The sequence below is a fragment of the Eublepharis macularius genome, chromosome 4 (genome assembly GCF_028583425.1).
Source record: "Eublepharis macularius isolate TG4126 chromosome 4, MPM_Emac_v1.0, whole genome shotgun sequence".
In the NCBI taxonomy this organism is placed as follows: domain Eukaryota; kingdom Metazoa; phylum Chordata; class Lepidosauria; order Squamata; family Eublepharidae; genus Eublepharis; species Eublepharis macularius.
Window position 1 is genome coordinate 72,115,367 of NC_072793.1, and position 23,555 is coordinate 72,138,921.

The window sequence follows — 23,555 nt, forward strand, 5'->3', positions numbered from 1 at the left end:
TAATGAAAACGACTAGCATTTGTTAATTAAAGAAGCCATTAAACTTTTAGGAGGAGTCTGTCTCGTGGTTGGGAGAGTGCAATTATTTTGTACTGACAAAGAGTTTCTCTAAAACAGAGAAACGTGTTTTCAGTTCTCACTTGAAGGTTTCAAGCTGCTCAGGATTTAAGAAAAAACCTTCAACCCATCTCTACCGAGTATTTAATACTTTTTACTTAATGTTTAAAAGTTATGTTGAATATTTATGCTGAACACGATTATAGAAGCAATACTGTTTGAATTATCTATAAACTTATTTCAGTTGGATTGTTGGTAAAAAATTCATAAAATTGTAATTTCACTATTTTATAAAATTACAACTTTGTACCGAAAAAGTAGAAGAGGTTGCCAAAAATAAAACCCCCACCCCCACCCCCACCCCCACCCCCACCCCCACCCCCACCCGAAGACGAAGACGAAGACGAAGACGAAGACGAAGACGAAGACGAAGACGAAGACGAAGACAGCCAGGCCCCCGGGGGTCGCGGCTGCGCCGCTCCCCCCGACGCCCCCCGCCCCGCCTGCGGCGGGCCGGGGGCCCCCCGGGGGTCGCGGCTGCGCCGCTCCCCCCGACGCCCCCCGCCCCGCCTGCGGCGGGCCGGGGGCCCCCCGGGGGTCGCGGCTGCGCCGCTCCCCCCGACGCCCCCCGCCCCGCCTGGAGTGTCTCTAACACATCCCCCTCTTTTTTGGGGCACTGGCATTTCTTTAGTGCCTGTTCCGGCCTGTTCCGTCTCGTTCCCGCTTTTACCCTGTCCCGAAAAAATCTGTTATTTTTTCTCCAAGTTCTACTTACCAGTCATGCAACATAAGCACATTTTTTCCTCTGTATTGATTTCCTGGAAAAGGTACAGAGAGAGGCACAGACCTCTCTTGCATACTTGAGCAACTTGCTTGTAGAATTGCCAGATCTAGGTTGGGAATTTCCTTGAGATTTGGGAGCAGAGTCTAGAGAGGGTGGGGTTTGGGGAGGGAGGGATTTCAGCAGGATAAAATGCCATAGAGTCCACTCTCCAGATCAGCAAATTTTCTCCTGAGGAACTGTTCTCTGTTGCCTGGATATCAGTTGAAATTCTGGGAGATCTCCAACCCCCACCTGAACGGTGGCAACCCTAGTTGCACAGATTGTAATTGAATTTGCTGATCTGAACTATGCTTTGCACTGGTTGAGGTATGCTTTGAGGTACGCTTTGCAGAAAGTTGCCTTGTAGTAATCATTCTCAACTGTGTGGACAAATCATTGCTATTGGCTAATCATTGTATAATATCCATTGCTGTGTGGAAGCAACCTTAATTTGTGTCTGCCATGCCACTGTTAGCACAGAGCTTCTGCTTGTAAAAGTAAGGTTCACCATAGAAAAGGCCATGTCAGTGCCAAAGTAGTGAGACCTGCTGAGAGCTTTATGTATGTCCCTTTGACCTCATAGAGGAAGACAGGTGGGGAAGAAATGTAATAGATCAATGCATGGAATAATAAGCAAACTCCAAGGGGAGTTGCTCAGTGGAATTAGATAGGTGTCTATAGGATTTCCTCAACTCATTCCTTTACACCACATCAATGGTATGAATGAAGTAAGCAAGCCTGCTCCTCCAGCATATGTGCTAGATCTAGTGCTGAGATGAAGAGAGCAATCCTATGAAGGTCTACTCAGAATCCTCCTGAGGTCTATTCAATGGACCTTACTCCCAGGAAAGTGTTCTTAGGATTGCACTGCGTATGGCAGAGTCTTTTGTGAACATGTGCAACTCCGATGATGTGTTGACCTCTCCTTCTCCTTCAACTGGTACAATGTTCCAATGACATCCCTCTGTTCTTCATTACTTTTGATGGGCTGTGCATTCAGATATGCACCTGAAAGCACATTGCTATCTATACTCTAGTGCAACTAGTCGTGCATAACTACATGCAGCTAGAGCTGAACTGGGATGAAAGCCTTTCCATGCCATGCTAGTGGGAATAGAATTATTCTGACCAAATTTCACTGAAAATATGTTCTCTCTTGCTGTCTTCTGGGGAAGAAGCATGAGTTTTTTTGTCTGATTTGCTACCTAGTATAATGGTATCTTTTCATTAACCACCAATTGCCTGGAATCACTCAGTAAAGGAGAAGAAGATTATTTGGGGGGGGGGCATTATTGTGCATTTTACATTTGAGTTTGTGAGCTACCTTGAGTAATGTGGAATGGTGGGATATAAAATAATAATAATTATGAATAAAAACTGTACAGAAGTAGCAGCAGAGAGAGAAGAAACAATGCCTGTGAACAGATGTAAATATACATACAAAATAGTGGAAGGTAGGTGTTTTTTCACAGAGCTGTTTGTTTTCCACCAAATGGCAATTTTGAATTAAAAATAAAACCTCGTGTGTAACGTGTAGAGAGAAATTCTATCTATGTGAATAGGGGTAAATTACCTACCTATTAAAAACATTTGGAGGTTTCAAAGAAGCAAAAGGAAAGAATTCTACTTCACAGTATCCAAATGAAGCTCATCTCCAAAGAATGGCTCCATTGTGAAACTTCCATATAGCCAGGCAAGTAACGGGATTTAAACAATGGAGCCAACAACAGCTGCTCCAGGAGGTTTCCAAATGAGGAAACAGAAGCCAAAGCTTCTTTCTCCATGCTTGCATGGGGGTGGGGGGATAGATAAGGATGCAAAGTCCTCATGCTGTTTCTCTAACAAATCTGACTTCATAATGTGTAGATAAGTCTTGTTATGTGGGTCTCAGACCAGGAAGAGTTTAAAGTAAGAGTGCTTTGCAATTATCCAGAGGCTTCAGATGCATGAGGTAAGGTCAATGGAGACTAAAAAAGGAAGTTAATATGCACTAAGTTAAAATGAAAATAGGCAAATCTTGCCACCACCCCAGCCCACTGTTTAGCAACAAAGCTAGGGATATGACTAAGCTCCTAACAGGTTCTGACAGTGATAACTTTACCCAGACCAGTGGAGAAGATCTAAAACCTCTAATGACTTCAGAAAGTAAGTGTAAGTCTCAAACTAACCTATCTGCATATTTATTTATTCAAAAATATTTATATCCTGCTTCATTGCCTCTTAGTCAAGGTGGATATTGAAGTACTGCAAGCACACAAACAGTGAAATCCTTGGCCAAGTTACTCCAGTCTACACTCATTGATTTTAATGGGTTTAGACTGGAGTAACTCGGTTTAGGATTGCACAGAAAAATGTCATAAACATCTGTTACAGTTAGGAAGAGGAGAAAGTGACTTTCCTTGCTGGGAAGCTCCCTTAGGCAAAGGGTCCCCTTGAAAGTACCCTGGTAGTCACTGGCCACCACTCAGGTATCTCCTGAGAACATCTAGACTGGCCCACTGGGAAGGCTCCCTTCTGGTTCAGTCCAAGCATAATAACAAAGTAACAGGGTAGAAATCCTGGAAAATACCTAAGAGCAAAGTATGTAGCACTCAGGCAATCTGGAAGAGGTTCAAAAGAAATATCCCAGAGAAATATATTGTACTAAAGAAACCAAAAAAGTTTTTATAAAAAGAAGATTTATTATACAAAAAAGAGGGAGGAAGAATGGGTAGATTCAAAAAGGTGTAGGAAAGAGGACAAAATACAAAACACAGGGAAGAACACACTATCACACAGGATATAGTCTCGCAAACAGAAGCAATAATGTTGGTCTAACTCAGCTAAGCACACAGTACCTAGGTTGAAGCAGGTTCCTCAGAGCATGTACAGATTTCCTTGAAGTACAGGAGTCCTTAATCCCTGGCCAACTGGTCTTAGGGTCCCCAGATATTCCAAAACTGGGACCAAAGAAAAGTCCAGAGCTCCAGGTATTTATGGACAATTGAGTCTGACCTAAGGCATTCTCTTCTGTGAGACTGATTAGCAGATCTAACTAATCCCCAGCAAAGCTCCATGTCTGATGTCAGATTATTTCTACCAATCAGAGAAATATTGCAAGATAATCCCACCATATTAATCACTCTACACTAACATGACAAAAAGGGAATCTGGGCCAAACTAGTTGTCCTTTGTCAAAAAAGGATTAAGTTGGCCAGGTAGTCCTATGTGGAATAGAGAATAAAGTGTTATTCTCATGTAAGCCCCATGAAGCATGAAAACTCAATTATAAACATGATAGTACTGGAAACTATGACTCTTGTGTTATGGGGAAGCTGATTCATGCAGCCTACTCTCAGGTGATCACCTGAAAATTGAATGGGATGCAAGAAAGTGCCATCTCATTCTGGTTAGGAGAATGGGCTATAAAGATCAAACAGAAATAGAACTGCAAGTCTGTGGGAGAGGACCACTGCAGTCCATGCACAACAATCAGGGAGCTGGCCAGCTTGTTGTGGCAGAAGATAAACAACTGTCAAAACAGAAGTCAAGGGAACAGATAATGAAGCTTGTTCTTAACGGAATATAATGGAATTCTTCGATGGGACTGCATGTGTTTTGGAATTCTGAGATGAAAGTAATGCATGGTTTATGGGGAAAAACAAGGGATGGGGTGCAAACCCTGGATGAATAGATTTCTCTGCTGAAGGACCTCCAATATAAGCCTCGTAGCTATAATTAAAGGAATTAAAAAGGGAAAATTTTCCTTTCAAAAACGTGCTTATTTGCTCTACTGTTGCATGTTCTACTTGCCATTGGCCTTTATCACAATGGGTGTCTCATTGCTTCCTCTTGGGTAGCTAGTTTGTTCATATATCTGTTTATCAGGGAAATACAGGGCAACAGGGGACCTGGTCATGTTGCCACAGATTGCCTTTTTAGGGAACATAAATTTAGACAATCTTAATATTCAGAATACTAATAAGATGACAGAAATCTCCTGGGGCAGCAGTATTCACTTGTAGTGGGACTGTAAGAAAGTGACCCAGAGGATGCATACTGAAAACTGCAAACCTAAGGAAGAGAAGAGAGAGTTTTTCTAATCTCAGAGATGTGACATCATTAATTGACAGCAGGTTTCCACGCAGAACAAGTAGTACTGGAACACTGCATGTCTCAGATGAATACCATTTACTGTGGAACACCTAAGCAAAAGTCAAAACATGACCAGCTATCATGCTGAAAAGTTTCTGTCATTCATTTGCACCAGATTAAACAAGTTTTTCTTACAGTGTCTTACAGTCCAAAGCCGCTCAGTGTAGCATGCATCTCTCAGGATATTCCCATCTGACTACAAAAGGGGTAGTGGAAACACAGCCAGAAAACTTGACACTGTAGCTCTATTTTAGCAGATGCAAGTGAGCTAACCAAATAGACAATGTATTCCGTATCAGAACTAGACATGGGCATGAATGGAAAAAAACCCCAAACACTCTGTTCATCATTCGTTGCCATCCACGAACAATGAACAATGAACATGGACGAACATGAACTGTTCCTGGACATGTTCGTTGTTCGTTGTTCGCGGGGGCCAGACCCCCCCACTTAGCCCCCTCCCCTCAAACCCACTTACCTGGCCCTTTAAAGATCCCTTTAAACTATCAGCTGGCAGGAAGCAGGGGCGATTCCTCCCTGCCACCTGCCAGCTGATAGTTTAAAGGGCCCTGTCCTGCCAAAAACAGCAGTGTCTGCTGGCAGCTACTTTGAGGGGTTACAAAAGTGACCATCCCAATGTCCAATACCCACCAAATTTGCAGGGGACATAGTCCTCACTGTCCTCTGAAGACCCCCCCCCAAGTTTCAGAGAGATTGCACCCTGGGAAAGGCATGATCCACGGGTCCCCGTTGGCTGTCATTTTCTCTTCATGGTGGCATAAACAGGACTCTCTGCTGGAAGTACTTTGAAGGGTTAAAGCCAGAAGGAAAGCCAGAAGGAGTTCAAACAGAGTTCAGTCCCTCCCTGCCTCTGGTTGCCAAGGGGATTGATTGAAGGTGCCAGACTGTCTGGCTTGCCGAATGACTGCCGAAACTAAAGGCGGGGCACACCGGATACAAGACTGCAAACACAACGAAAAAGATACCGGTGTAAAAGAACTACAAGGTTCTATAAATTTTAAATGAATTTTTGGTGTTTATATACCTTTAAAGTGCAAGGTGCTCAATATAGTGTATAACATAAATAAATCCATATATAACAATAATACAACTAGTATCAAACATATGCAGCTAAGTCCTACTAGTCAAACGCAAACGTTCATGAGTCGATGAGAACATATTTCTTCAAGTATATTGCACAATGGCCCAAAAGTGGCCTCCAGATCCAAAAGACAACGTGGGTGCTGTAGCTAAGCTCAGCTACAGCACCCATATTGTCTTTTGGATCTGGAGGCCACTTTTGGGCCATTGTGCAATATACTTGAAGAAATATGTTCTCATTGACTCATGAACTTTTGCGTTTGACTAGTAGGACTTAGCTGCATATGTTTGATACTAGTTGTATTATTGTTATATATGGATTTATTTATGTTATACACTATATTGAGCACCTTGCACTTTAAAGGTATATAAACACCAAAAATTCATTTAAAATTTATAGAACCTTGTAGTTCTTTTATACTGGAATGACTGCCGAAGGCAACGAATGAGGCTTGCAACGACCACCTGTTCGTTTAGGATGGGGCCTCATGAACAGCTTGTTTGAGAACAGCAGATTAGGCTATTTGTGGGTTTTTCCTGTTCGTAATGCTGTTTGTGCCCATGTCTAATCAGAACCCCAAGTATATAGACTGAATATCACCCCTTCTTAAATGTGTGTTACTATTTGTTCAATTTTCTGTTGGTTTCTCATCATCTGAATCTTGTTGCTGTTGTTGTTACTGATTTATTTATAGTCTGCCTTTCTCACTGAGACTCAAGATGGATTACATAATGTGAGATAAGCACAGTCAACATCAAGGAAAGTTCAATAAAAAAGTCATAGGGTATATAAACATAAATTTACAATGACACAACTTCAGCAAAAAAAATCCAATACAAAGTTGAAGAAATACTGAAAAAGAGCATAAGTAAAGTCTAAGACTGACATTAAACAACATAGAACTACCCAGTAGGATCATATTTAAAGCATACTTGAAGCAACAGATAGGACATAAGGCAACAAATAGTACATAGTGGTGAAGTCTGTGGTCCCTGTTTTTTTAGTGAAGCATCTCTTTGAGACCACTTCCCTACATACAACCATCCTATCTGGTTAAAAAGCCCTATTGAATAATTAGTTTGCTGGAAGCTGGGAGAGTGGGGAGTTCTTCTGACCTCCTCAGGTGGGACATTCCATGGGGTGGGGGCCACCAAAGAGAATACATGTGTACGGATAGCTGTTGATTTTGCCCATGTGTAGGAGGGCACCTGTAGAACATCCTGTTCAAATGAGAAAACTGCCATGGAGAAACAGAGGGAGAAGGGTGAGTTTCATGAGGGAGGGTTTCTGTGACTGCCAAGCAGCCAGGGCTAGTCCTTCCATTCTTGAGAGTCACAAGTAAGGGTCAAAACCAGTTTTTTTTTCTTAATTTTTATGAGTTGAGATTTTGTTCATGCACACCTTTACTTGAGAAACTATTTTACCCAATATTTCCTTCTACTAGACCAGAATTTGTATGGTGACAGTCATCTGTTGCATCCTTGGACAGATGATGTTTGGCATAGATTTGAAGCAATATTAGTAGAATCTTGCCTGTTGTATTGAGGGAAAACTTGAAGAAACACAAACATAATCTCTGACCAGGAATGGTAAACATTCTCTGTGGAGGATAAAACATACTGTGTAAATAAGCACAAATGAAAAAAAACCCTTACCTTTCACTGACCTACATTTAAAAGCAGTGTTTTATAGACTGAAATAAAATTTTCCATATTATTTTTACAAAGTACGGGAGTAGGATTTTTTTAAAGAGGGGACTTGGTCTGGAAATCAAACCAAAGTTAAAACATAGCTTAACTATAATATTCCTGAGACCGCAGAGAGATTTACAGAATGAGCAATGGTTTAAAACAACTTTAGTAACAACCACAGCTCAAATATCTTGTACAGCAGTCTCAGAAGTCCTGTAGAGATTGACTCCCCCATCTGTCTTAATAATATTAATAATAATAACTGCTCTTATATACTGCTCTTCTAGACAAAAGAGCAGTATATAAGTGTGGTGAACAAGTTAGTGTAATTATTATCCCCACAATACAGCTGGGGAGCTGGTGCTGAGAGGAGTAGCTTACCCAAGGCCACCTGCAGAGCTCATGGCGGTAGTGGGATTTGAACCAGTAGAGTGCTGATTTGCAGCCACACCACTTAATCACTGTGCTAAAGTGTGGAGAAGGAGAGCAAGCACAAGCCCACTGGCCCCACCCTCTGCTTCCATATGATCACCAGGTCATCTGTATGGGGCAAATGTGCAGAGGAAGTACTCTCTCCTCGAGATCAGTAATGCTACTTTCTCAACATCTACAGGGATTCCTTCTCCACACATACAGTCATGCTCATGAGACAGTGATTGGGCAGAAGTGGGGGGGGGGCAAGATCAGTGTGTTCATGCCCACTCACTATTCCTGCTTTCTGAGTCAACCTTTATGAGGGGTCAGCCATGTTCTGGAACCACAGTCATATGATCATAGAGCACATGTTTGTACTATTAGTTCCCTGACTCTGTTAAAAATAAGGAAAATTATTTAAATTATAATTAAAATAGAATTTATAATTTGGAGGATTTATATCACTACATTACCCAACTTCAAGATAATTTTCTGTTCCCCCTACCATAAGAAAGCTGCTTTTCAGTGAACATTCTACATGGCTGAGGTATCTATGGAATCCTTTCTTCTTAGACTCCCCTCCCTTCCTTGCAGGGTGTCCATTCCATGGTTAGGATCTCTACAACTGTCCCTTAACCTATGTTGTTAGATCATCTAAACATTACCCTAGCAGTGAAGGTATTACTTAATTCATGCATGGAAAAGCTATTCCCTCGTGGCTAGGGTATAGGGTCGCTGGCTAACCTCCATGTGGGGTCTGGAGATCTCTCAGAAATACAACTGATCTTCAGACTATAGAGCTCAGCTCCCCTGGAGAAAAGGGCTGCTTTGGAGGGTGGTCTTTTTGGCATTATTCCCTGCTGACGTGGTTGCCTTTCCCAGGCTCTTCCTCCAAATCTCCAGGAATCTCCCAACCCAGAGTTAGCAACCCTACTAGGATAACATGTAAAGGGCCACAATGAAGCTCCAAGACCACTGTTCAGCCATGGTGCATTATGGTTCCCTTATCTCCTTCCTAATTAATTCATCCTAAATCTGGCTACTGCTCATCTTTAGCTAGAGAGAGACTTCTGAAAAGTAAACAATTGTGCTTAGCTGTGTAATTTTTCTGAGGCTCGCATTGGTAATTTTTGAGCGTATTTTTGCATTTTTAGTGTGTAACATTTATTCCAATACTCTTAACATGGGTTGAGAAAGGGATTTTGTTGCTAAAAGACAACATCATGCATGCGGAGGGAAATTTAATGAAGAAAATTTACAAACACTGCTGAAAAAGAAAATCAAAAAACAACATACAATGACAGATGAAGGCTTGCAAAAGAAAGGAATAGGAACAAACAATCTTAATCAATGGCAGTAAGGAAAAGAAATGTCTGCCACAATCAAGAAAAGGGTGGAGTTGATTTTGACAGAAACTACAAAGGATAGACAAAAGAAATGGCATATTAGATGAATGATTGGAAGAACAGAGTAGAATAATAAGATATCCAGGGGTGGTCAAAAGATGAAAAGGCCCTAGACTGGAACTTAGAGTTTGCACAGGGAAGAAAATGTTGGGATGTAATAAAAATTATAATGTGGAATGTTGCAACGTTTACATTACCTCTTTAAGAGAGATTGGAGACAATAACTTCCACGCAGAGTAAAGCACAGAAGAAAGTGGTGGTCGTGTCATTATGACATTCAAACAAGATTTGAGGAATGTTACAGAGGAAAGAATAGAGCCTGAGGGCCAAACTACAAGTGATGAATGACACTTGAACAGCAAGTGGATCAAGTGAAGGGCAAGTGAACAGGGAGAAATACACTTGCTGTTCAAGTGGCATTCGTCACTTGTAGTTTGGCCCTTAGTTGTAACCATATTAAATTGAAACTGACAGCATGTTTCCTTAGATGGGAGTATGAAAGCATGACAGAATGCATTAATTAGTAGCCATCACTGAGACAGGACGTAACACTATAGACTATGGTAATGTACAGACGTGAGATGTGTACAGTGATCAGATATACATGTTACATACACAGAACATAGAGTGACCAAACGTGTATGATCCAATGGGACTTACTTGGAAGAAAATCTCACTGAATTCTGAGTAAGCATTTGTGTTATTAACCAATTTCTCCCTGAAATCCAACAGTACATTTCCCCCATTTTTAAGAGTTTGTTTTAATCCGTTCCATTTTGATCAAAGAGAAATTTGAAGAGAGGAAGGGAAGAAAGGGAGATTCTGCAAACTGTCAGAATTCACCTGGTAGATACTCAGAGGCAGGCAATGTCTTCCCAAACTTGGTCTGTGGTGTGTAATTTGGATGTTTTTTTTAAATTATGCATTTTTCATCTTTTCAGTTATAATTTTTGTAGTTATAATTTTATTTTTATTTGTTAATAGACTCTCTCTTTCTTTTGGCTTTGCAACTTGCTGCTTCATTGTTAGCTGCCTAGAACCTATGGAAATAAGGCAAGGCAGAAATATTTTAAATAAATACATTTACCTTGCTTGGCTATGCGCTCAGTCTTTAAAAGCATTTTCTCTCCCAGCCCAGTCTACAGCCTTTACTGCACAGTTTGTCCCACTGGTGCCAGTTTCTGCCTCCTAGCTCTGAGTCAGCTCAAGCATGGGGGATTGGAACATGTGGGGGTCATAAATCATAAACAAAAATGTCTACTCAGAGCATGGCTGCCATTTATTGGGAATTTTTTTATACCAAACATAATGATGTCATAATGACACGGTTACTTTGTGTTGTAGTTACAGGGATCTCTTTTAGGTTTTTAAAGGCTATCTCTCTGTTAGCTATCTATGCTTTTCAGATGAAAAGTTATGTTTGGAGTTACACTGTGCTAACATTGCATGAATGCCATGTTCGGTTTCCTTTAGTTTTTGTTTCTCTTTTGTTTTTTCCACTGCTAACACCTTAGTGCTGGACACTAGGGGTGTGCAATAAAAAAAATGTTTCACTTCTGGTTCCAGGGATTCCAGAATAATTTTATTCCATTACAAGTTTGTTTTGGGTAGGCCGGTGCCAGCTTGGATCTGATCTGTTCAGGTTTTTTGTTTGAGTTTTGGTGCATTGGGCAGGTGTGCTGCACATATGCAGAAGCATGCTGTTCTTTTTCAAGGGCGGGAGGGGAATGAGAATCTGAGGCAGCTGTTTTTGCACTTAACCAAAAACTGCATCAACTATTAGTCCCCTTCTAGCCTAAACCATTGATCCACTGAGTTGTTCCTTGAGCACAATAACACACACACACAATAACAGACCCTTAGAAGGTGAATGTTCGTTGATGGGGCAGGGGCAGCAGAGCACTCCCAAGCAGGACAGTGCTCTAAAAAGGTTAGTGCAGCAACATTAAAAACAATCCTGCTTCATGTTCCCTTTTTTCTTCTTCTATAGTGCCAATAACTTATTACCTTTGCATTCTGCTGTTGCCTGTTGCTTGCTGCTATGTTCACTAATTAAAGCAGAAGAGTCAAAATATAGATGTATGATGATGCATATGTTTAAAGAGTAATTTAAGAAATTCATTCATGTCCTGTACAGAAGGGGTTGATTGATTTCTTTGATCTTAGGCAAACTGATTGCCTAAGTTATGGCAGGGAGGAAGTGGGGAAGACCCTGCTAGCTGGTTAGTAGCAGATGAGTAAGTAGCAGTAGTAGCTGCCTGAGTTTGTTTGTCCTCTCTTTACAGGTACTCAAGGCCTGGATGTTCATAGGTACTTTAATGCCAGAGGTGTGAGTCCTTGTGAATTAGTCAAAAGGTTTTTGGTCTTTGGTTCTTGGCCTAGAGCTGGGAGAAGATTTACTAGAGAAAGAGAAACCTGCTCTGAATTCAGAAGCTGTAAGTCATTTGGGGTTCCCATTGGGGAGAAAAGAGGTTACGTAAATATATAAAAATTCCAAACAAGTTCACTCTTGGAAGGAAGATTTGTAGTACCATTGATGCTGAACTAGGATTGCCAGGTTCCCTTAACCTCCTGGTGGGGGAGGAGGACCTGGAACTTGCCACGCTGATGCTCTCTCTCACATGCAAACTGTATGTGGGCTCCCAGCAAGGGAGAGGATATCATTTCAGAAGTGATGTCATCACACCCATTGCACACTGGCCCAAGGGGGTTCTTGCCTCCTGAAGCCATTCCCCAGGGGTTTTTTTCTCCATTGGCCAGATGAGTAGAGGCTTGGGAGAGGGGGATCCCTCACCCCCACTGGGGACCTGACAGCCCTATGCTGAACTGTGAATCTAACAAATTTACTTCTGAAGATCAGAGAGACACAGGCCTACACCTATTGCACAGATAGGCCTCCCACTTACCTGCCTCAACCCCAATTTCTCTAGGGTTTAGGACACAACCTAGGGCATCACTTGGAAGTGACATCACATCCTGTGGCATATATATAATATGCATTACAATGGAACACTCTGTTCCCCTATTTGTGTGTGTTGGTTTCATTTCATGGGGTTGAGTCCCTGCTAGTTAGTAACCACATGTGGCTACTCACATCCACCTATTGGCTAAAACTCATCTTCAACCCGATGAGTCTAGCACCTTTGATTCTTGTCGATAGTCACTGCTCAACATGGCAAAGAGCAATTGAGGGGAAACTCCATGAGCATGATCTTTCTCCCTTAGCCTTATTGTTTGGGTACCAAAAAGCAAAAGAAGCAATCAAATAGCAGCTCTGGGATCATGCCCTACAATCAGATAGGGCACATATACAGAAATACCCAACAATTCTGCAGCATGCCAAATGCTTCCAAACAGCAGATTATCTTAGATCTCTTGAGATCTCAAAATATCAACGATCCTTTACCCTTACATGCTTCAACGCTTTACCGTCAACCCTCCTGGAAGCAGATACCAACATGCTTTACTCCCTCAGTGGCTCTGCCCATGCCATACAAGGAAAGTGGAGTCTATTGAACATATTCTGCTGTACTGCCCATTCTACAATAACATCCAATATCACTATATAGCCCCAATCTTGTCAACTCTACCAGGAAGATCTGAACAACACTATCTCTCCTTCCTTCTTGCAGACTCTTCCCAAATATGCCAGATTTTGCCTTTGGGCATGTGGCATACACAAGCGGCTGACTAAGCCCCAATAATTTACTTCCTTGTTGTAGAAAGGTATCATCTTTCCCCTACAACCTGTGCCCACAATCCTGTGCTTGTCACACTACACGCGCCCTCATCCTATTCTAATTTTTATTGTCTTCTATTCTATTTTACTTTAACTTTTCAGAGTTGATTCTGTATTAAAATAAATTGATTAATAGATTGATTGTTTTATTTGCTAGTTAGAATTGTACACTATATGAGCTCCCTTGTTCTGAAACCAGTTTTATCTTCTTGCTAATAAATGGATGTTGTTTTGAACACACCTATTTTTGCCTTATCCTTTTCCTGCAAAAGGTAACGGCACATATGCTGCCCAAGCTCTGCCATCCATAGCTACCCATCCCTGCCCAAATCTGACATTTGACAAGACAGTGTAGGGAAGTCTATGTGTAGAGCACAACAACTTTCTCTCCAATCCCCACAGCTAACATGTGAATTTAATGGATAGATGGCAAAATGGCCATTGTAAGCACAGTATGGTAAACTAGTTAATCACTATGCAGAATAATAAAACCAATGAGGGGTACCTGCCAACCCTGCAAATACTCTCTGAGGAATATGTTCTTCCTAATTCCTCCATGTTGTCCTTGTACTCTTTCTTTAAAAGAATAGTGCTTATGTAGTTTCTACCGCTCCCACAGAGATTGGGAGTTCATGATGTCAAACCAAAGCCCTCATCTTAATATGTGACATATGTGAGATTTATGTCTATCCTTAATTTCTGACCTCTTCATAGTAGAAGTATCAGAGAATGGGTTTGCTGCACAGCTAGAGCCTAAGGAAGTCTATTTAAGACAATGAGCACACACGCATATTAAAAAGTCTTAATGTAAGCTGTCTTAACTTATTAACAAGAGATTGATAATATCTGACAAATGACTGGAGATAAATTGTTAAGCAAAATGCAAATGTGCCAGAAGCAGAAATGGAAAATTACAATAAAAGCTTTTATGACTGCAGGAAAATTCAAAGCTAATTTGTCCATTCAACTAAATCTTCATTCTTACTGTTGGCTTTGTCAGAATGCTGCATCAGTTAGTGTTCTAATTAGATCACCGCAGAGTAGTGCACTATTGTAGATAGATATTATTTTTGATAGGAGCAAAAGATTGTGCAAAGTAGGAACTCTTATTTTCCTCTGAAGGCACTGATGTAGACTTCATATTTCCCTAGAACATGATCTCTTGTCTAATTGACCTAGGGATGAAGAAGCATCCTCCCACTCAATTGTATTTTCTTGGTAGGATGTAGAGAAAAGTGGCTCTGGATTTTTTTTTCAGTTTAAGACATTTTCACTGGTACAGTAGTAAAGAATGTCCTCAAAGTCTGCAAACCAAAAAAGATCCTGAGGTAAAAAAAACTACCCCAGATCCTCCTCCCTGCCAGTCTCTGTTAAGTTAGTTTTTTGACCTGATTATGTTCATTGCCCAGGAAACCATTTTAAAGTGGTCTGCTGTGATACATCCCTCCATGATAACCTGAAGAAATGTCCTGAAAACCTGGAGAATAGTTACCTTACTGCAAAACGATAAATTCGGAGGGTATAAAAATACCTCAAGGTATCAAAGCTCTAGAGCCAGTTTGGTATAGTGGTTAAGAGAGGCAGGACTCTAATCTGGAGAACCAGGTTTGATTCCCCACTTCTCCACTTGAAGCCAGGTGGGTGACCTTGGGTCAGTCACAGTTCTTTGGAGCTCTCTCAGCCCCACTCACCTCACAGGATGATTGCCATGAGGATAACAATAACACACTTCGTAAACCACTCTGAGTGAGCGTTAAGTCGTTCTGAAGGGAGATATGTAAATTGAATGTTATTATTATATTATTAGAAATTATTAATTTAAAATGTTTTCCTTTAAAATTCCTGAAAGTTTGTTTGTTGTCTAGTGGCTTATGTCCAAGACAGGTTTTTTTGTTATTTCAGTTTTTTAAAAAATGTTGCTTTATTAAAAAAAACATTCTGGTTTGAGTTACTCACTATGGAAGGGGAGACACGTGAATCTGCTCATCTGCCTCATGTCAAAGTCTGTTTCCAAGTTCTGGATATTTTAGTATTGTGAAACACAATGATTTCTGACACTACAAACAAACAAACAAATTGTGGAACATTTTGACCACTAAATGAGTCATTTGGCTTAGGGTTGAAATATACTTCAAATACAGCATGTGTACATTTTTTCAAAGAGGGTAAGAAAATACCTGCTGCTCACACAATACCAGAATTATCTGTTTTGCTTAGTCTGTTCACACAAAAAATTTAATCCCAAGAGTGGTTTTTTTTCCACCAAACATCTGTTCTCCTTTAGAATTGTCCCAACAGATTTATTCTTAATATTCAAACCAAATATTTAAACTAAATCAATCTGGTCATTGAACACAACCAAGCCAAGTTAAGGGCAGCAATACCACAGATATTTAAGCCTATTGATTTCACGGGGGAAGAGTTCATCATGTCCAGAAATGAGTTTAATGTTAGATTGTGCAGTTCTTTCTTTCCTCTATGATCAACAGCAGTCCCGGAATGCTGTCCCTCCGTTTTGTTTTTTAACTTTCTCACAGGGATACGAGCCATCAATATTGTATTTGAGCACAGGTTCTCTCTTCCCATGTTCCATTTATTCACCGCTGGATGAGTAGTTATAGTCCATGTGGATGACAAGAAATGTACAACAGGATCAATCATAGACGAGGAGGTGGTTCTGACTGACTTAGGGAACTCCCAAGATATGCAGAAAAATATGACTTTCTCATCTATGTGCTACATCAGTCTGCGTCCCAGCAAATAACACACAGACACCATTCTTGGGTTGGAATGCCCATAACTTTATTGATTACAGCTAGATGGAGCATTGGGCAGGCATATGGGCATGGATTCCCATTGGTATCGGAAGGCACACTCACCGTCTGATGCATATCATGCCAGCCACATGCTGGCACACCACAGCAAGCATTCTTCTGCCGTCAGCCATGCTGGACGGACATTGCCTCCTGATCCATCGGGGTGAGCTGCCAAATGCCCCACTCACCCTATTGGGATCCAGTCCAATGCCTCAAACCCACCAAACCCATAAAGTTGTGACAGCCCTCCCTTCAGCCCAGAGAGCGGAGGGGGGCGGGAAATGTGCTACTCCTGCCAGGGATCCAGAAGGAATGGCACCAACCATGCGGCTGCACCAGAGAAGGGATGGATGCTCCTCCTCTTCCGGACAGACCACACCTCCACTGCATCCTGCCCTCAGTGCCAATACAGACCACCGGTGAGTCAACGAGCTTCTCTTGTCACCTATGTGCTACGTCAGTCTGAGTTCCAGCAAATAACACACAGACACCATTCTTGGGTCGGAATGGCCACAACTTTATTGAATACAGCTAGATGGAGCATTGACCAGGCATATGAGCACGGATCCCTGTTGGCATCGGAAGCTCTACTCACTGTCTGATGCATATCATGCCAACCCCAAGCTGGTACATCACAGCAAGCTTTCTTCTGCTGCCAGCCATGCTGGATGGCTGTTGCCTCCCAATCCATCGTGGTGAGCTGCCCAAATGCCCCACTCACCCTATTGGGATCCAGCCCAATGCCTCAAACCCGCCACAGGAGGAAGGCCAAAGGCCCGAATCCCACCAGTGTTCCAACTGCTATAGTCAAGAAAGTTGGAGCCACCCCCCAGGGTTCCCGACTTTGATGACCAGAGGAAGGAAAAAAAAAAAAAACCAGGAAGCCCTGGCCAATCTGGCCCCTTGTGGGAAAAAATCCTTCCTGGCCCCCACAGGCGACTGGCACAACTGACCCTGGGGATATCTGCTGGGACACCTGGGGGGCCAACTGCATCTCCCTGACCACTCATATCTCTTTGGTCATCCAGATGCTGCCGCCTGCCAATCACCATCTCTCCCAGGGGGACGCCATGCCTGTAACTAGATCAAACAACATTAGTGCACTCTTGTCTGACGTAACCCAAGTATGCTCTGGAAGTCCACCTGCCAATTGTCTTTTTTTTTTTTTATAAATTTTTTTTATTTTTCATAACTACAAAACACTACACCAGACTATCACAAGGAAAGGGGAGAGGGAAGGGACAAAGGGGGGTGGAAAAAGAAAAGGGGGGGGGAATGAACTACAAACACTAAACACTACACTTCAATGTTTCCCTTCATACTGTCATAATACAAAAATAGCTCCATAGAATAATGATGGAGTGGTTAATCATACAGAGAATAAACATTTCAAATTCTGATTAAACTTTCCTCCCCCTTCTAGGTCCCGGACGCAATTCTCTCTGTGCAACTGCTGTTGCGATGCTCTCCTCCTCCTCCCCCCCCTCCGGCTCCTCCTTTTCTTCGTTCTTGGTGCAGCAGAGTTCTGGGTTTTTATTCTCAAAATCCTTTAGTTGATCTTCTGATAATATCTTATAGGCCTGATCTTTATATCTGAACCATATTCCTTCCGGGAATAACCATTTGTACTTTATTCCATGGTCCCTCAGAAGAGCTGCAAACTTTTTATATTTAAAACGCCGTTTCCGGACTAGAAATGGAACGTCCTTCAAAATCTTGACTTTCAAACCCATAAAGTCCAAATCCGCATTGTATGAGTTATATAGGATGGTGTCCCGAATCTTTTTAGATGAAAAGTCAATAATGATCTCACGAGGCAACTGTCGCTTTGTTGCATATTTTGAAGAAGCCCGACGGACCTCCAAAATGGCGCTTTTAACCTCTTCTTTAGTTGTCCTCGCGGGTATCGCCAGTAGTTCCGAGACCAAATCCCACAGATCCTCATTTTCCTCCTCTTTCACGTTTTGGAGACGCAAAATTGTCTGCGTTCGTTCCACCTGTAGCCCGATCAGCTGGTTCTCCACCAACTTCAGCTCCTTTTTTGTAGCCTTCACAAGTGACGCACTTTCCAGAGCAGACTTTTCTGCCCCCCCCCCCGCTACTGCCTTAATGGTTTTCACCTCGCTTTCAATTAAGCCCACCCTTTGATCAGTTTCGTTCAGCTTGTCAACAAAGGGTTTTATAGCTTCCACCACCGCCCTGCGCACCAACTCTTCGAGCGACTCCCCCTTCTGCAAGGTAGCCGAGATTGACTTACCGAGAGCGGGACTTTGCTTCTTTGCTGCCATTTGGGGGGGGGGGCGCCAACAAAATTCTGGAACTCAACAAAGGGGAAGAGCGAGTCTTCTTCAGATCAACCTCTCCTTCACAAACGCTTGTAGAACAGAAGGGATTCGCTTGTTTACAGGCTTCCGCCTGTTTCTTTTACTTGCCGTTTCTCATTGCCCGGCGGCACTCGAGGCGCCGCGCACATCTGCCGGCCTCCATAGGGACAAACGGGCAATTCCCCCCCCCCGCATTGATTTCGGGGAGTTCTTCCCGCCGCGTCCCGGACCCTGGCTCCCTCCCTGGGAGTCCTGGGGGCTAATCCTTGCGGATCAGCCGCCCGGTCAGGGTGCCCGGTCGTTTCCTCCCGGACCAGCCGAGAGGAGCGTCCGGCATGGCTGAGAAAACGAAACCGAATCACCTGCCAATTGTCTTAATGCGGTCTGCAGACAGCACAGCTTTGGCTGCCGTGGTGGCTGCCCAAATCCGGAATGAGTGAGAACCATAGTCCACTGGCGGAAGGCCAGCCAATTGGAGGCTGGATTTCAGAACAACTGTGAACTGGAACCTCTTGAATAAGCTCCTGTCAGCATGCCCAGATACTCCCTGACTGCCAAGACAGGGCAGAGGGCTCTCCTCCCTGCTGCTCGGAGGTGTACCACTGCTCCCCACCCCTGCTGGTACGTCTTGGAGTGCCGGACTTTGACCCATAGGCTGCCACCCTTGAGAGAGACGTCACCCACTGCCATCCTGCCTGATGGATCCCCGGACAAAGCAGCTACCAGCTCTCCAACCTGAAAGTCCCCATAGAAGGCTAGGGAAAAGGCTGCCCTGAACAGCGTGGACTTGAAGGATGAGTGACATACTCTGGAGAGGCATCTCAGGATACTTAGAAATTGGTCTACCATGATTGGCCACCAGGAGTCCTTGGGGGGGGTCCCAATTGAGCCAGGAAGTTGCTGGTCAGATCTGCCCAACCTGTCGCCCTGTAGAAAAATGAGATGGCCACCACGTACATCCTAATGGTCTTTGGCGCATACCCAAACTTGTCTATCCATGCCAAGTATTCCTGGAACCCCTCCTCTAGTATCTCACCCTCTGCCTTTCCAAGCCACTCGGAGAAGGCCATGAACGCTGAAACAGCTGCCCCATACGTCCACCTAGTGGTTGATGCTAATGAGTTCAGAACTCCTTGGATGATCCGGTGCTTCCAAGTTCCCACAGCTCCTCTGGGAAGGGGTCCGGGTTGTCAGACGGTGGCTTGAACAAAAGTTGCAATCCAGACTACCCCTTGCAATGAGACAAAAGTCCATTGATTTCAAAAGGCTTTACTGAAGATAAACAACCATTATAAGTCCACACTCCAAGATACAAGGATCATGGCTGAGCTAGGAATTGTTACGAATGACAGGCAAAAGCAAAGGTACAGAATAGCAGTTCCCTGCAGGCCCCATCCTCCCCCTCAGTTCTCAAAACAATCGGCCCGAGGGTGAGAAAGTGAAAGTTTCCCAAGGGTGTCTGAAAGGCAAATATATGTAGACATAACATTCCTCTTCTCTCTGTGAGCTTCCAGTGGCAGGCTTGCCACCTGCAAAGAAAACACTTAATATACAGACAGGATCAAAATGGAGTTTCTTTGGTTTAAACACAGTCAGAACCTGACATTCTGCCCCCTCTAAAATGTTCCTCCCCCAGGTTTAAGAGGATACAGAGTACGAAATGCTTTCAACAATTTAGGGGCCTGAATATGAATAGACTGCACCCACTCATCATGCCCAGAGTCAAAATCCTTCCACCTAATGAGGTAAAACAATTTATTGTGTCTAATTTTAGAGTCCAAAACCTCTTGCACTTCATAGTGGATTTGGTCATCAATCAAAGTAGGTATTGGTGGAGAGGTGGTATGCCATTGATTTGCAGGGGGGACCTTTTTCAGCAAACTGATGTGGAATGTAGGATGGACTTGACGTAAATTTTTTGGTAAGTCAAGTGCTACAGTAACTTTGTTGATCACCTTATGAACAGGAAAAGGTCCCAGGAATTTCAGAGCTAATTTGTGGCTTGTTTGAGCCACTCTTAAGTTCTTTGTTGAAAGGTAAACAAGATCTCCTGGATGTAATTCCCATTCGGCCACACGATGGCGATTGGCGTATTTTTTATAATTCTGTTTGGCTTTGTCAGGATGTGCCTGAATTAGAGTCCATTGTTGCACAGCTTCTCCCCACAATTCTGAAACATCTTTGGGAGCCGTTGGAGGGGGAAGAGCTTCAAAAGGATAGGGTTTAAAGTCATAGCCATAAACTACTTTGAAGGGCGTTTCTCCAGTAGAGGCATGCACACTGTTGTTATAGGAAAATTCTGCCAAAGGTAGTAGATCAGTCCAATTATCTTGTTGAAAATTAATATAACATCTGAGGAATTGTTCTAATATTTGATTAGTTTTTTCCGATTGTCCGTCGGTTTGTGGATGGTGGACGGAGCCCAAACCTTGTTCCACACCCATAAGTTGGAGGAGCTCCCGCCAGAAGTTGGCAACGAACTGTCCGCCGCAGTCAGATATTACCTTCGATGGAAAAGAATGTAGTTTTACAATATGTTTCATAAAAATATCCGCTAATTTCTTTGCTGAAGGTATAGTGGTACAGGGAATGAAGTGGGCTTGCTTTGAAAATAGATCCACTACAACCAGTATACATGTGTGGTTCTTGGAGGGGGGAAGATCAGTGATAAAGTCCATAGAAATAATTTCCCAAGGTCTGCTTGGGGTTTCAAGGGGTTGTAATAGTCCTGGGGGTTTCCCTTTTCGCGTTTTGGCGCTGAGGCAAATTGGGCAGGAGGCCACATATTGGGAAACATCTTTGTGTAAGCCTGGCCACCAGAATTGTCTCTGTAATAGGTGAAGGGTTTTTAAGTATCCATAATGGCCAGCCGTTGGGGCATCGTGACAACGTTGCAATACTTCTTTTCTTAAGCTAGCGGGTACATAAAAACGATCGCCCCAAAGCCATTCCCCTTGTGCAGATTGAGTTAGCTTCTCTTTCGGCACATTTCCCCCCTCCTTTTCCACTTCGTCTTTCAGTGTTTGTCTCCACCCCTGATCTGGGTGAGGAGGTTGGGCTGCACGGCTGTGCGTTGTGACCACACCTCCTAATTGCGTAGGCGAAAATACTGTGTCTACTGTTTCCTCCCTCTTGCTTTTGAGTTGGGGCACGCGCGATAGAGCGTCCGCTAGGAAATTTGTTTTGCCAGAAAAAAATTTGAGGGTGAAATTAAATTTGGAAAAATATTCTGCCCATTGAAACTGTTTTGCATTTAATCTCCTAGGGCTGCACAAGGCTTCCAGGTTTTTGTGATCCGTCCAGACTTCAAAAGGATGACGGGCCCCTTCTAGCCAATGCCTCCAAGAGGAGAGCGCTGCCTTGACTGCAAACGCTTCCTTCTCCCAGACTTTCCAATTTCTCTCTGATTTTGAAAACTTGCGAGATAGATAAGCACACGGTTTAAGGCTATTATCTTCCCCCCTTTGCAGGAGCACATCCCCAATCGCCGTATCGCTGGCGTCTACTTGCACAATAAATGGGCGATTTTCATCGGGGTGTTGTAGCACCAGCTCGGATATAAATTGCTGTTTTAAAAGATTAAAAGCTAATTGGCATTGTGGTGTCCACAATAGCTTGGAGGTCGGCTTTTTGGCTTGCTCCCCTTTGTTTTTTGTCTTAAGTAGTTCTGTGAGGGGGAGAGTGATTTGGGCAAAATTCTGTATGAATTCTCGATAGAAATTGGCAAACCCCAGAAAGGATTGTAGTTCTTTACGGGTTGTAGGGGTTTGCCATTCTTGTACTGCTTTAACTTTGCCTGGATCCATTTTTAGCCCATTTTTTGAAATGCAGTATCCTAAATAACTGAGTTCAGACTTGATCAGATCAGATCAGATTACTTTATTACAGCACTTAGCCAGTACATTTACCATAGAAGTTGAGTTCAGACTTGTGAAATTCACATTTGGACAACTTGATGGGCAATTTATTGCACATGAGGGTGGTTAACACTTGTTGTACCAATTGTATATGTTCTTCTTCTGTTTCAGAATAAATTAAGACATCATCCAGATAAACGACCACCCCTTTATATAAAAATTCATGTAATACTTCATTGATCATGGACATGAATACCGAAGGGGCTCCAGCCAGGCCAAAAGGCATGACTAAATATTCATACTGCCCTAAAGGCATATTGAACGCGGTTTTCCATTCATCCCCTTCTCTTATGCGAATGTGGAAGTAAGCATCTTTCAAGTCCAATTTCGTAAAAATCTTACCTTGAGCCACGACGTTGAGTAGATCTCTGATGAGGGGTATTGGATAAGCATTCGTGGAGGAGACTGCATTGAGTCCTCTGAAATCGGTACATAGTCTTAATCCTCCATCCTTCTTTTTAACAAATAGTACTGGGGCAGCATGAGGACTATTAGCTGGTCGGATAAATCCTCTTTCGAAATTGGTGTCAATAAATTTGTGTAGTTTCTCTCTTTCGATGGGGCTCATTGGATACAACCTGCCTTTGGGTAAGGTGGCTCCTGGAAGAATTTCCACTGCGCAATCGGTCCTCTTATGGGGAGGTAAGGTGTTAGCTTCTTCTTCTGTGAAAGCTTGTAGATAGGCTCAGTATTCTTTAGGTATTTGGTTGATTTCCTCTTGGGTTAAGAGAGCCTGTTCCATTAGGGTAGGGTTGGTACCCCAATTTTGATTCCAACGGTGATCTCTGCAGTTGTCTTGCCGAAAAGTAACACTCCCGGCTAGCCAATCAATGTCTGGGTTGTGGTCCCACAACCGCCTGCTACCCAAAATCAGTGGATATTTGGCTGTAGAGCTAATCACAAAGGATCTCGTCTCCCAATGCTGTCCCATTCCTGTGATCACAGGTATGGTTTCAGTGGTGACTGGGTTCATATTGGAGCCGTCCATTTGTTCAAAAATAACCGGAGTTTCCAGTTCTTTCATTGGAAGGACTAATCCATTAACTAGAGCGGGTGCAATAATATCTCTGGAGCATTCAGAATCGATAAGTGCTTGTACCCGAATATGAGTTTTTCTTTCGGGATTAACTAA